The sequence below is a fragment of the Macaca mulatta genome, chromosome 5 (assembly GCF_049350105.2).
Source record: "Macaca mulatta isolate MMU2019108-1 chromosome 5, T2T-MMU8v2.0, whole genome shotgun sequence".
In the NCBI taxonomy this organism is placed as follows: domain Eukaryota; kingdom Metazoa; phylum Chordata; class Mammalia; order Primates; family Cercopithecidae; genus Macaca; species Macaca mulatta.
The window spans coordinates 122,437,680-122,453,698 of NC_133410.1; the positions used below are offsets into that span (position 1 = coordinate 122,437,680).

The following is a 16,019-nucleotide window of genomic DNA, read 5'->3' on the forward strand; positions in this document are numbered from 1 at the left end:
ATGTAGAAACTGGGCCCACAGTGGTTAAGTGACATTCCCAGGGCCACATGGATCTGTCTGTCTCCCATGTCCAAGCTTTTTTCTGCTGCAGGATATCTTTTGGAGTAGCTATTTGGAGCTGCCCTTCAAAGTAATACAGTGGTGATGTCCTTTATCTTAAAGTTGAAAACTTATTTTTAATCTACTACTGCTAATATAAAAAGAACTTTATTCATACGTAGTTAAAAGATCTTTTAAGTCAAAGAGCACCACCACCAGGATTACTGCTAAAACTCAAATACAATATAGAACAGGAAATGATTTCCAAATACCCAGAAAAGTAAAAGAGACAACTATTCAGCCAAACTATTGCTATTTCCAAATATACAATATTCAAAGCTAATATGGCATATGAAAGAAGAAAAGAAAATGTATCCTCCAGTTTGCTACTAAGCCTTAGTTTCTAGGGAGCATTACAACATGTAATATAGAAACCAGGACTTTCTGTACTCTGTTGTATTTCTCAATGAAAGGCAATCTGGGCTGCACCAGCTTTCCAAAAATATCACATGTGTTGGCGTGCTAAGATTCCTTAAACTGAAATTTGAATCAATGTTTTTTCTTTATAAAATTGGTTTCACAACTACCATGAGAAGTTTAAAGTATAATTCCCAAATACTATTTTGCTTTTAATCATTTAAATGATATGCAGAAAATTCATAAATTTGGCACATGAAAATACTCTAAAAGGATGTCGTTTTCATTTTTCTTTTTTAAATGATTACAAATATGGTTAACTTTTATTTTCTTTAAAAGATTACACCAGTCATCTATTTACCACGTTATCTCTTGTATATTTAGAAGAGAAAATAAATCTTAGCATTCAATTTATTTCTGAAACTCATAAAGGCTTACATTCTTACCTATTACCTATTTAGTAATTCTGCATAATTTAATACTGTTACAAACAAGATTAACATGCGGACCTTAAAAATAAACTGTATAATATTTTAATAAAAGTTTATAGCCAGTTACAAGCCAATAAAAACCCCAGTAGTTTCAGATACTTTCACCATGTATGCAATTTATTCGTTTCACTATAGTGACTTCAAAATGAAAGACTATCACTTAGCATTTATTTAATACAATCCTAGATATGATACCAGTGATTAACAGGTCTTAAAATGCCCTGATTTTTGGTCTTGGCCTTTTACCATCGGAGTTTAAAGGTGCAAAATTATCAGTTAAATCCTGTGTTTCCTTTTTTATAAACAGAAGGCAAGGTCGAAGCATCATTTTCAAAACAATATTAGTGTTCCTCAAATAGCAGACCTTTAGCAACAAGAAGATACACCCAACAATGACTTTAGCATATGCTCACACAGTATGACTCAGACTGTGAAGCATATTTGGAAGTCACATTAACAGTGTGGATGCTGGAAACCAAATTCTAGCTTTCCCCACTTACCAGGTGAATGACCCTTGGCTGTCAACTTCTGCAGGCCTGAGTTTTCTCAACTGGAGTAAGCATAACAACACTGAAGTTTTAGGGTAGTTTTGATGATTAAGTGAGATGTTTGCAAAAAGCTTGGCAGAGCAAGTACTCAATAAATACTAGTGAAAATGATGCCTATTATAATAATGTGATTTTTAAAATATTGATTCTCAACCTAAGCTTTAGCAAAAGTAGCACTGATTCGCACAAGCAGGACAGAACATAAAAGGTATTGCCATAGCCTGTATCACCAAATAGGAAAAAAATTATGATTAGTAGCAATTTGGTAAAGTTACTATTTATCTGGGTTGCATTAAACTAAAATATTTATCTGGAACTAAAATCTTTTTCACAAATGCCGTTTGGTTTCATCTGGTTTAGACTTCTCTTTAAAAATACTAAAACAATTCTATTAGCCTGGGACCTTATAAAAACAACAAAAATGAATAGGGGAGAATTAAGTTCATGGAATTAATGGAACATGGAATGAACTATGTACAGTTTCCTAACCAGTTAAATTTGGCACAAATATATATGCAAAAATATAACTATATAGCTAAATGCTTATTATTGACCCCTCATTTAGAAGAAGCAAAAGGTGATGTTTTCATCTGGTTCTGGTTATGTGGTTTTGGATTCTGTACCATCCTGTAATCTCTTTTGATGCGTCAGTGCTGGTCCTTGCTCTATACTGGGTAGTGGTGATTCAGGTTAGAATTGAGTAACACCTGTCTAATATTTTGAGTACTTAGAATTTTTAGTTTACTTGTTGATATTTGCTCAATGTAAAGTAAATCCAATAGAGAGTTTTCATCAACTACTTGCCCCCAGCTCTCAAAATTTCATTCTATATACAATTAGACAGGTTTATGAAGATTTAAAAATGTGCCTCTTCTTTCATTTTAAAAATGCTGGGAGTAGCTTCATGCAAATTATTTCTATGGCTGTATTCTTAAGTACTCCACTGTAGTGGTTTAGATTGGAACAGGACACTTTATAGTCTGGAAATTCTCTTGAACACTCTCTTTCTATGGCTAAACGACATGGATTTTAATACCTGACTCCAAGCAGCCACTCGACTCTTCCTAGCTCATCTCGGACAGTAGAATCACAGTATTTTTTTTTTCTGCCAGGCTGGACTCAGGCACCCTATTTGTTCATCTACTTACTCAAACATGTATTGTGTGTTTACTCAGTGGCAGGCTCTGTCCTAGGTGCTGGGGATGGAGTAGTGCAGAGAGACAAAAACTCTGCTCTCATAAAGCTCGCAATCTACAACCTGAGAGAAGAAAAGGCAGTGAGTGATATGGAGGAAGATACAGCAGGGGAGAAGGAGAGAGGAGTGGAATGGGAGTGGTGCATCACTTTAGAGGGGATGGGCAGAAGAAAACCTGAAGAAATTGAGCAAGGAGGCCATGCACGCTGTGGAGGGAGCACATTTTAGAAGACGGCTTGACAGGTGAGAGAACCCCACAGAGGGAGCATGTTGGCATGTTCAAGGGCCAGCAAGGAAGCAAGCCTGCCTGGAGTAGAATGAGGGAGAGGAAGCGTAGGAGGAGGTTGGGGAGAGCAGAAAGCAGCATCGGGTCATGTAAGGCCTTGTGGGCTATTTTAAGAACTTTGGCTTTAATTCCGAATGAGCAGAGAAGTGATTAGAGGGTTCTTAGTAGAGGAGTGACATACACTGATGAGTCTTAATAGTAACGCTCAAGCTGAAAGGGAACAAGGACAGAAGCAGGGAACACTTTTGTGATACTTTAGGTGAGAAGTGAGGTGTTTTACAGTAGGACAACAGGCAGGAGAATTGGTGAGAAGTGGCTGGATTCTAGATACATTTCAAAAGCTGATTTTGTTGATGGAGTTAATGTAGGATGAAGGCAAAAGAGGAATTAGACATGAGGGTTGAGGTCACAATGGAAAGAATGAGAGCTGAAGTTTTATTAACTGAGGTGGGTAAGACTGTGTGAGGAGCAGGTTTGAGGGAATACTCAGCAGGTCAGTTTTGAACATGTTAAGTTTGGTTTGTCTGTGTGATATCCAAGATATTGAGTAGGCAGTTGTATATGTGAGTTTTCTGGAGTCCGGAGAAAAGATTTTGGCCTGAAGTATACATTTTGGCATACCCAGTATATAGATAGTATTCAAAACCGTGGTACTGCATGAGATCACCAAAAGAGAGAGAGTTTATGAGAAATAGAATAGGTTCAAGGACCGGGCCCTGGAGTACTACAATATTTAAAGGTCAGGAAGATGAGAAGCCACCAAGGAGAATGGGAAAGGGTGTCCAGGGATGTAGGAAGAAAACCCGAAGAATGTGATTTCTTAGAAGACCTATTTTCAGGTGGATGAAATGATAAACTCTGTAAAATGCTGTTGATCCAATAAGCTGAGGAACTGAACAACAGCCTTAGTAATGTGATGGAAACTGGTGACTTGATCAAAGCAATTTTGGTGGAGTGGAGGGGCGAAAGCTGGACTGGAGCTCATTCAATGGATGATGGGCAGACCAAGGACTGCTTCAAGGGCTCTTTCTATATAAGAAAGAAAAGAATAAGAAAAGTAGCTGGAAGAAGAAGTGGAATTAAGAAAGATTTCTTTGTAATAGGAAATAAATAATAGCTTTGTTTTGTTGATGGAGAAATAATCAACAGGGAAGGAAAAATCAATAATTTGAGAGAGAGAGAGAGAGATGGGAGAATTACTGGATGGTGTCCTTGAGTTGATGAGAAGTGGGGATGGAGCCTGATGCACAAGTGGAGGGACTGGCTTTTGCCAGAATCATGGATAGTTAAGGTAAAGGAAAGGTGTATGGGCAGAGGAGCAGGAAGTAGTGTGGGTGCCATGCTGGGAGCTGGATGTGGGGTGGAAGTTCTAATTGCTTCTGTTTTTTTTTTCAGTGAAATATGATTCTAGGTTATCAGCTGAGAGTAAAGATAGGAGAGGAGAGGGTGGAGGTGGAAGAGGGAGAAGGTGTGAAATAATCCAGGAGAGTAAGAGAGATAGCAATTGAGGGTAAGACAGTATGATTGCCAGGCAGCATGAAGGGTCTGCTTGAGCATCATGATCAGGAATTTAAAGCAAATCTAGGTGGCGTGTGTGTGTTCTTCTGCAGCTACGTTCAGACGTGGGATCACATGGAGAGTTATATATAGCCAGGAATGTGGTTTAGCTAAACATATATGGCAGAACTAGAGAAACACAAGGGAACTGAGGATGCATATAAGGGAATGAATAAAATAACGATAAAGACTATGCATAAAATTCATGCCAAGTGAGGAGGTAAGTGGGCACCGTGAAAAGATGAATAGACTCTAACTGTTAAGGATTGAAGGATTGCTGGAGTTGGATGAGTGGATTAGCAAGAGAGTAAGTAGTGTTCAGAGGGTTGGATGTTTAAAATTGAAATACTAGAGGAAGTTTACAATTATTGGAAAGGAAAATGTCTAGAATGTGACCATGGAAGGGAGTGGATAAGGTAGAGAAAAGAAGAAATCATTGGCAGAGAGGAATTCAAGAACCTGAAAACCTGGAGTTTTGGAAAAGTCACCTATGTATATGTAGGAGAAAGTGGCAGTGAGCTAGAAGCTAAAATTCTCAAGGGACATGGGATGGCATCAAGAGGATACAGGCTGATGACATCAGGAGGTTTAAAAAAAGGAGGAAGAAAAATAGTTTAAAAGAGCGATGAGAAGCAAGAAGCAAAATATAGCTTCCCCAATGTCAGTGATCTATATTTCTATCAATCCATATTCCTATTAATATCAATTCCTATTAGTATCAATCCATATTCCTATTAATCACCGAACTTGGGGGAGCTATATTTTGCTTCTTGCTTCTACTCAAGTATCCATCATTTGAGTAGACTTCAGGGAAGCAGTGTCTTTGGATTCTAGTTAGAGCAAGAAGCTTAAAAGGGATATTTAGAGAAGAGATTTAGCCCAGACTTTTTGCTAATGACTACACCCATGCATTCTAAAGGATCAGTGTGGGAGTTTTGGGAAACGGGAAGTGATAGGAGATAGAATCAGAAAAGGAGGTATACAGAGGCGGAGAGGGATAAGATTTTCAGGGATGATGGTGGAGTTGGTGACTACCACAAACAAGGATAGAGGACGTGATAAGTTTAGCTCAGACAGTCCCAAGCAGATAGCAATGGTGACGTTGTAGAGATTGTCTGGAGAAAGAAGTGGGGGGAATCTATCCAGGAGTCTGTAGAGTTCAGGAGTCCCATCTTGATTTTTGCTGTTGGAGACCAACAGAGGAAAGATCTTAATGGGAATTTATACTCGCTGCAATTCTTCCAGTATGCACTACAAACACAAGGTGGTGTGTGAGATGAGGTGAAGCTGCCATTCCTGCCTAATCATTTTTCTCCTTGGTTATTTTCTTTGTGCCTTTAAGAATCATCCAGCCCTTTTGCAGTAGTTGAGATTTTGCCAACTCATGTTCACATATTCTGTTTTTGTTGCTGACCATTGATTCTTTTATTATTATTATTATTATACCTTAAGTTCTGGTTCCTGTGCAGAACGTGCAGGTTTGTTATATAGGTATACACTTGCCATGGTGGTTTACTGCACTCATCAACCCATCATCTACATTAGGTATTTCTCCTAATGCTATCCCTCCCCTAGCCCCCCACTCCCCAACAGGCCCCGGTGTGTGATGTTTCCCTCCATGTGTCCATGTGTTCTTATTGTTCAACTCCCACTTATGAGTGAGATGCAGCATTTGGTTGTCTGTTCCTGTGTTAATTTGCTGGGAATGATGGTTTCCAGCTTCATCCACGTCCCTGCAAAGGATATGAACTCATCCTTTTTTATGGCTGCATAGTATTCCATGGTGTATATGTGCCACATTTTCTTTGCCCAGTCTATCATTGATGGGCGTTTGGGTTGCTTCCAACTCTTTGCTATTGTGAATAGTGCTGCAATAAACATACATGTGCATGTGTCTTTATGGTAGAATGATTTATAATCCTTTGAGTGTATACCCAGTAATGGGATTGCTGGGTCAAATGGTTTGGTTCTATATCTGGTTCTAGATCCTTGAGGAATTGCCACACTGTCTTCCACAATGGTTGAACTAATTTACACTCCCACCAATAGTGTAAAAGTGCTCCTATTTCTCCAAATCCTCTCCAGCATCTGTTGTTTCCTGATTTTTTAGTGATAGCCATCCTAACTGGCATGAGATTGTATCTCATTGTGGCTTTGATTTGCATTGCTTTAATGACCAGTGATAATAAGCTTTTTTAATATGTTTGTTGCCCACGTAAATGTTTTCTTTTGAGAAGTGTCTGTTCATAACCTTTGCCCACTTTTTGATGGCATTGTTTTTTTTCTTGTAAATTTGTTTTAGTTTCTTGTAGATTCTGGATATTAGCCCTTTGTCAGATGAATAGATTGCAAATATTTTCCCCATTCTGTAGGTTGCCTGTTCACTCTGATGAAAGTTTCTTTTACTGTGCAGAAGCTCTTTAGTTTAATTAGATCCCATTTGTCAATTTTGACTTTTGTTGCTATTGCTTTTAGTATTTTAGTCGTGAAGTCTTTGTCCATGCCTATGTCCTGAATGGTATTGCCTAGGTTTTCTTCTAGGGTTCTTATGGTTTTAGGTCTTACACTTAAGTTTTAAATCCACTTTGAGTTAATTTTTATATCAGGTGTAAGGAAGGGGTTCAGTTTCAGTTTTCTGCATATGGCTAGCCAGTTTTCTCAACACCATTTATTAAATAGGGAAGGCACAGCTTCAGCAGACTTAAATGTTCCTGCCTGCCAGCTCTGAAGAGAGCAGTGGATCTCTCAGCACAGTGCTCGAGCTCTGCTAAGGGACAGACTGCCTCCTCAGCGAGGTCCCTGACCCCCCTGCCTCTTGACTGGGAGATACCTTACAGCAGGAGCCAACAGACACCTCATACAGGAGAGCTCTGGCTGGCATCTGGCAGGTGCCCCTCTGGGACGAAGCTTCCAGAGGAAGGAACAGGCAGCAATCTTTGCTGTTCTACAGCCTCTGCTGGTGATACCCAGGCAAAGGATCTGGAGTGGACCTCCAGCAAATTCCAGCAGACCTGCAGCAGAGGGGCCTGACTGTTAGAAGGAAAACTAACAAACATAAAGAAATAGCATCAACCTCATCAAAAAGGATGTCCACACAAAACCCCATTTGAAGGTCAGCAACATCAAAGACTGAAGGTAGATAAATCCACGAAGATGAAGAAAAACCAGGGCGAAAAGGCTGAAAAAAGATTCTAAACAGTCTTTTCCTCGCTCTGTAGAGGTTTCTCAGTACTTTCCACCCATCCCTCTCTGCCCTCCTGGATATCTCCTCTCTCTCTCTCTCCCCCTCTCTCTCTCTCTCTCTGATTGTAAAGAAGTAAACAAATCCTATGATCTCTAGTCTTTTCAAGGTCTCTTATCTTATGGAATACATAGAAGAAAAGAAAAAGGAAACCTTATTTTAAAATGGCAACTTCTTCAAATTGGGGATTCTCTTCTTAGAAAAAAAGGAAATTGTGTAGAATTAAGCAGTGGTTGTCAGATTGATGTGGGCATGATCAGGGCAACTCTCTGTGAATGAACCTGCATATGTGTAAGTGTAGAGCCTCATGTGGCAGTTGTTTTTAGTCCCCACACTCAGTTCGTTTTTTACCTTTTTCCTCAGAAATGAAAGGTCTTCAGGGTAGAATAAAAGAGACCAAGATGCAGATGAGCAAGAGCCCATAAAGCACACCATGGGGCATAAGGACAATTCCCCATTCCACACCCCACCCCACCCCCTAAACTGTCATTACTTAAAAAAAAAACAAAAAAACTCTTTATGCACGGTCAAGCGGGCAGAGGGGACAGTTTGAAATAAATCCCTGCACCTTAGTGGGTATGCAGTCATTGCTGGAGTCAGTGAAGGCTGTTACTGCCCTTGGGAAAAAGAGAATTTGCAGTGTGATGTTTCCTTTCAGGAATAAAGGAAGACAGCAATAGTGCCCATGGGAGTTAGAGGAGGGAAGCAGGCAGAGAAAGCCATTTATCAGAAAGTTGAGAATATAGTTTCTCTTCCAAAGTAACCATCAGAAGTTTTTCAAGAGATCTGTTATTCAAGTTCCCTTGGAATTATAAGTTTGGACGCCAAGCTAATGATGGTCACTTTGGCCCTTTTTAACAACTCTACTTTTAGTGAAATTTTTGTGTCTTAAAGAAGGCACTCGTTTCTTATTAACTGATTGTGTCCCCAGCTAACAATTTTGCAGTATGCAGACAGGAAAGCAAGTCCCACAAACTGGGAACTTGGAATTTTAGCAGCACAGGAAAATTGAGGGGTTTAAAAAGAAAAGCTCACAGAGTATACAAATATAAACAGGGTTAAAATTAAACTTACCAGGGAGGGAGGCTATCGCTGACATATATGAACCAATTTCAAAGAATGATTTATAAACTAGAATTTAAGCTTCAGTGTCGTATAATGACAGGAGCAGTGCTGGAAAGAACAAGACCCAGGATTGACACATAATAGATGTCCAATTAATATTTGATAAATGAATGAGTGAGCACTGGACATTGGGCCAGCCACTTAAATCATTCTGAATCTCAAATTATCCACTCATGAAGTGGGAAATAATAATACGTGTTATATCAAATAATAGTTACCTTTATTGCATGCCTGTTACATCCTCATCACTGTGCTACAGTGTGTGTGTGTGATGTAGTGTGTGTGTGTGTGATGTAGTGTGTGTGTATATACATATGTACGTATGTATAATCTTAACAACATACTTCTCTACTTTAAAAGGAGATGATTGGGGCCTCAAGTGATACATATGAAAATCAATCGTGTTGTGCACACTCATTTGGGAGACCAAATTATGGCTCTGATGGTTATATTTAGATAGAATTTGGTTAACAAAGTTAGGCTAGCCACAAATGATTATTTCAGCCACATGAGAGTAGCTGGATGGACAAATTCTGGACAAGTACTAACAAGAATATTCCTACTGATTTTGGCTATAAAGTTTCTTAATAAATTGTTATAATTTCTTTTTGATAATTTATAGTGCCGTGGGACACAGGAAAGCTTCTAATACTTAGGAAGGTTCTAGTCATGCCTCCTTACGCATCCACTCTGCTTTCTAGATGGAAAGACCCACATATTATCAAGTTCTGTTTACAAACCATCTCTTAAGGCAGCATTTCTTCTACTTATCGGGGGGGGGGGAACTTTTTTTGGTCCCATAAGAAAATACATTTGTGTGCCTCAGTTTGAGAAAAACTGCATCAAAATTTGAATGTTCCCTTTAAGTGATTCATTGAAATCAACACAATTAGAAACATGACCAAGAACAAAAAATTACTAAATGTTAATTAAATGTGATTATCCAGATGATCCAGAATATGCTTCTATTAATGTTTTTTAGATTGGCACTAAAATAAACATGTAAAATTTAAAAATTATCACAGAACTCTGAGATCCTTAATAACAAAGGCTATTAAAATTAAGTCGTTCCTTCAGAATCTAGTTTCCTCTTGTATGTGTTAATAGTAACCAATACAGGCCTCAGAGAGTGAATGTCTCGTGATTGTGTTTCCAAAGATGGATATATTTATAGCTGACTTGTTCATGTACTGACTTGCATTTGCTGACAAAATGTAGAGTACCTGGATGAATTAAGCAAACTCCTGTTTACCTTCATACTGTACACATTATTAATTAGCCCATTTATTGTACAAATATTATTGAAGTGCACCTTTTTAGTGCCAGGTACTATATTAGGTGTAGAGGTTACCAATATGAATAGAATTTGACCATTTCCCATGAAAAGTCTTGTTGGGAAGATAAACAGGAAACATGCAAATACAATAAATTGGTGAAAAGAACCAAATTTTATGATTGCTCAGAGGAGAAAGTGACTAAGCCAGCTTGTGTGTCTCAGACATACCTGAAATTGATACCAAATGCCATTTATAGGAATTTTTTTATAATGAAGAAAAACAGAGTACCAGGGTGTTATTTAGAAGACTCGGCAAAGCTTTTATTGTCTGATGCTCCCTCCTCTCCTTTCCCACAGAATCCACCATGCCAAATTTGGCTTGTTTTTAATTAAAATTGTAAAAAATGTGGAGAGGATCAGAAGTCATTGTAATTCTCTAATAATATTACCAAACTTTTATATGGATACATTGAAATATAGACTTGGTTTCTAGCACAATGTTAGCATACAATAGTCAACAAATGTTTTAGTATGTGAATACTTGAATTTAGTTACTATTTATTGAATATAAGCTACCCCTAGTCTATTAATTTGAAAACTCTGTATCATGTTTTATCTGAGTTTAATATTTTGTTAAAAAATGTTTCTTCACTTGTGCCTCGTTAGAAGCAGGAGGATAGGGCACACACTGGAATCCGCTGTGGAATTTCTTTAGTTCTACTCTCCCATTTTGCTTCCTTTCCTTCGAGGTCCTGCCACCTCTTTCTTCTCAATTCTGATCTCATCCTTGGTGCCTGGAGGCGTGTCCACTGCTGGGTGTCTCACTAGAGAATTCTTTTGTTTCGTGGTACATACTCCTTCCCCTGCTTGCCAACCTTGATAAATTCTATGTCAGTAGGAGAAAGTTCAGGTTTTTAATGCCCTCTTTTAAGATGGGTTCATTGAAATGGTAAATGAGTTAGTGATAAACATGCAGAACTAAGACCTAGTCTTTTGGGTTGTATCTTTAAAAACTTCTGGAAATTATACTCTCATTACTTGTCATCTGATCTTAGAAACACAGAATTTTGTTACTTTAAAAAAAAAGCTTAAGGGAGAAACCATTCTAAACCCTTTCCTCCATTTTTACTTAGCATTTACTTTTATTTATTTACTTATCTATCTATTTAGTTATTTTGAGGCAAGGGGTTTGCTCTGTCACCCAGGCTGGAGTGCAGCCTCAGCTTCCCAAGTAGCTGAGATTACAGATGCACACCACTGAGTCCGGCTAATTTTTTATTTTTCATAGAGATAGGGCTCTCTATGTTGCCTAGGCTGGTCTTGAACTCCTGGGCTCAAGCAATCCTCCCGCCTCGGCCTCCCAAAGTGCTGGGATTATAAGCGTGAGTCACTGCACCTGCCTAGAGTTCACTTCTAAATGCTAAACTTGGCATGATTTTGACATCATAACATTCTAGAATTCATTTTAATGGTTTTTCTTTTCTAATTTTGATGTATTTGTACATTAAACATCTGCAAACCTAAAAGAAATAATTTTTAGAGACTGAGATATTTTCTATTAGAAAATAGTGCTAATGAGAAGCTGAGGTCTAAAGAAAATAAAATAGGATTATAATGCAGAGGCCATTGGTTTTTGTGTTACGGAGGCCAGGGAGACATAAAGGGGAGGAGGTCTCAAAGTGCAGTTTCTGAGCCAGAATCACCAGCTAGTTGATAATTCAAAATGTTCAGTTCAGGATTATATGAATTAATGCAATTAAGCGCTTAGAACAGAACCTTACACAGAAGAATAAACTGTGATACGTTTTAGCTATTATTTAAATGATTTGCTGCTCACTTTTAAATTTAGTTTTTACGTTCCTTTAAACCATAACTATTATAACAAGTAGTTCAAATAATTTTTCTTCTTTGAGCCTTATATAAATGTTTTGTTTTTATACATGTTAAGCCAACTATTAAAGAAATAATTTACCTATATAATCTTATAAAATTAATTAGCCAAAGAAATGAGAGACTGCATGAAAATGGCATTTACATAGGAGAGTTGAGGCTGCGTATGGTGGCTCACGCCTGTAATCCCAGGACTTTAGGAGGCCGAGGCAGGAGAATCACCTGAGGTCAGGAGTTTGAGACCATCCTGGCCAACAGGGTGAAACCCCATCTCTACTAAAAGTACGAAAAAAATTAGCCAGATGTGGTGGCACGCGCCTGTAATCCCAACTACTCGGGAGACGGAGGCAGGAGAATCACTTGAATCCGGGAGGCGGAGGTTGCAGCGAGTCGAGACTGCACCACTGCGTTCCAACCTGGACAATAAGAGCAAAACTCCATCTCAAAAAATTAAATAAATAAATACATAAATAGAGTTGAAATAGAGTTCAGTAGTAAAATTGCAACTGTCTGAATTATTGACAAGGGTGACTACTAATAAACCAAGTTCCTTTTACCCATCTGCTTCCTAGGTTTTATTGTAATTCAAAATACTTTTAAAAGATAAATCACTTTTGCATACATTAATACGTTTGCTAGCCTAGGTAAACGTATGTTGAACTCAAAAATGCTCATTTCATCTCATCACATTTAGCCAAATCTTAGTGATGGAACGAACATTGGCAGGGCTGTGGATGGGGAGAGCAGGAATATATACATGTATTACTGTTTGCATCTAACTAGGAAATAATAATACCTTACATTTGTTTATTACTTCATACATTACAAACAGAATTAACCTACACTATTTTATACTCTTAAATAAATATCTGAGGTAGGCAGAGTAGGACATTTTCCCTTTTTACTATTGAAGAAACCTTAAATCCTATTGTTAGGACTGGAGAGCCAGCATGGGAGCTCAGATTTCCTGTTGCCCAATGCCTGTGTTCTCCACTCTGCCACTGTCCCTCTCAGAACCCCAAATATGGACATGATTTAGCCAATATTCTCAAAATGAAGAATTCTGCTCCATCCCATTGTCAATCCTCTTATTTGCATCACAACACCCATCTAAAATGAAAATTAAGTTCAGAAAACTCAAATAAGCCTACCAACAAAACCATTTCTTTTCTTTTTAAAAAAATTTTACTTTAAGTTCTGGGATACATGTGCTGAACGTGCAGGTTTGTTACATAGGTATACATGTGCTATGGTGGTTTGCTGCACCTATCAACCTGTCATCTAGGTCCAACAAAACCATTTCTAAATGTCCATTATCCTCCCTTAAGTGATCTTTGTGAGCGCCAATGTTTTATTTATTTGATCTAAAAGGTTATCTAGTTTCCCCAAGATGACCTCCTGTCTCAGGTCTTGACTAAACTTCTTTAGCTTTTTTGTAACCCAGAGCATGCCTGCATGTGCACACACACACAGATGTGTGTGTATAAAAAGTTTCACCAGAAACCCCTCAAAATCTATACTTGCCACCCATAGTGCACTCTGTTTTTCTTTATGCTACTTCATGATTTGAACCATGCTGATTAGCAGTCCATTAGATTGAATTTATGACCAGTTTATGCATCATGACCTACAGTCTGAAATACTGGTTTAGCATTTAATTATTTTAAATAAAAAAGCATGGGTTTGGAAATCAGATAGATCTGAGTTTGAATTTTTTGCTCTTCCTCTTATAAGTTATAATGATCTTTGAGGCAAATCACTTGACTTCTGAGAATTTTAGTGTCATCATCTGTAAAATATAATAAAATATGCTGTAATATAATATATGTAAAATGTAATAGTGATTCTTACATCATTAACATTTCTTATTCTTTCATTCATCAAATATTTCTCAGCACTCATAACCTCTTCATTTTTCTTGATTTTAGTAAGATTCCGAAGACCAATTTTTACAGTTTTTTCTTCTCTCAGGCTAATTCACTACCATATTCAGTGTCATCCCCTATATTTTAGGGATTGTATTATTTAAAAAAAAAAAAAAGCCCTTGATAGGGCTAGACAGAGAGCAAAGATCAGTGGCCAAAAAGGGACTTACTATCCAGAGGCGCTAGACGGGACCCCACTATGGATGAAGTAGAGATCACGAAGCAGACTATATAGAGTGACATCTTCAAAGCGTTCTTATTCTTTCACTGTGAAATAACCAATAACCTGAACAGCCAAATTCCAAATCTCATTGTAAATATTTTTAAATTAATGAAGGCTTAGTAAATACCACATTAAATTATCATTTGGGAATTTAAAAGAAACCCTTGAAGACCTGAGAGTAACTAATAAAACAAATATCTTCTTGTATCACCTATAGTTTGATTTACTTTGTTAAATCAGGAACCTGTGGAGACCAGCCAAGGACACAGTCAGTTCAGTTAAACTGTGTCTGACAAAGTTGGTGCATCATGTACTTTGCTTTTCCTGATCTTCATAAAAAACTAAATACATCCTTAACCCCACCACAGTGAGTAAGTACCCTTGGTTTAGAGAAGCTACTGTGGAAGAGATGGGAAAAGTGCAGATAAAAGATATATGGGTGTTAAGGAGTGAGAATGGATAGAGAATATGTAAATGTGTCATTTTCATTTTTAATTTTATTTTTTTCTTCATTGTATAGATTATTTCTTTTGCCATTGTCATTTTTTTAAATTATTTTTTTGCCATTGTCATTTATACTAATGGCACAGTGAAATTGTAGTAATATTTCACAACTATTTGTATCTACATTTATGGCACGTATTTCATCTTGAGAAGAGTTCTTGACTTAGGGGAATCTTGACACTGAAGTCCGTTCAGAGTGGTGGTGAGGACTGAGAGGCCAAGTTTCACTTTCCTTCACAATTACTGCCTTTGGATGTGCCCATTTTCTCTCTATCTCTTTCTTCTAACCTCTTTCAAAAACTTTCAAGAGCTCATATATTTCAGTTGGCTTCTCCCAAATATTTACATTTTCATAGAATTAAAAATGTTATATAAGTTAGTTGTACTTTTCTGATATGCAAAAGACTTAGACTGTGAAACTCTTAATTCAACATGTAACATTTGCAAAGCAGGGCAGCCAGAGATCTGAAAATTAAATCATTGACAATATATGCTACTGTGTAGTTGATTTTCAGTTGTTTAATAATAAATATTTGGAGGCCAAATATTTATGGGGACAAAAATTACATAATGTGTCTTTACTTCTCCCTTGGAACCCAGCACTGAGAGCTGAGCACTTAGTGGGCACCTAGCAAATGCTTATGGATTAACAAATAAGTTTGTATTAATTATGAATTTATAATAAGGTGAAAAACAGTTTGATGGATGATGATGCAAACATTTAACCTTCATGTAAGTTTAGCTGTATCTTCTTGAATCTGTTCCTTAACTTCTCCAAATGGACTCCTCTGTGGTTTTTCTGTATATATCAGAAACACTCAAATGGTTCCACGGACATTTTTATTGGCTATCTTTTCTACCTGGGGTCATCCACTAGCTTTATATGATCATACAAAGGCAGTCAATGGAGAAAATATTTCATAAAATCAGCAAGAGAAATAGTGAATAGAGCTTATTATAAATCTGATTATGAACAAAATGTTAAAATACTCTTTATAAAATTTGATAGAAGTGCTAAACAAAAAAGATAACTTTGTTCTTTAGGATTAATGTGCGCATGGTTGTTTCAATGTAGCATTATCATCTTTTTAAAAAATCTACCTGATATTTTTAGCCATTTTAATGGTATTATATGGAAATAGCATTATTCTGAAGTTGTGATATCAAAGATGATATCACGCCTGGAACTCACAGATCTGCAAAGCCCAGCATCAAGCTCACAATAAGAACTCAATAAATATTTGCCGATTGTGTCAAAAGACTAAGTTCGTATTATTTTATCAACATTAACTTACATAAAGT

The 16,019-nt window shown here is 37.3% G+C and overlaps 1 protein-coding gene across 44 annotated transcripts in view; it reads left to right on the forward strand.

The window, feature by feature from the left end:
- ANK2 (ankyrin 2) overlaps positions 1–16,019 on the forward strand; it is a 695,731-nt gene that overhangs the window by 488,588 nt on the left and 191,124 nt on the right. The window lies entirely within an intron of this gene.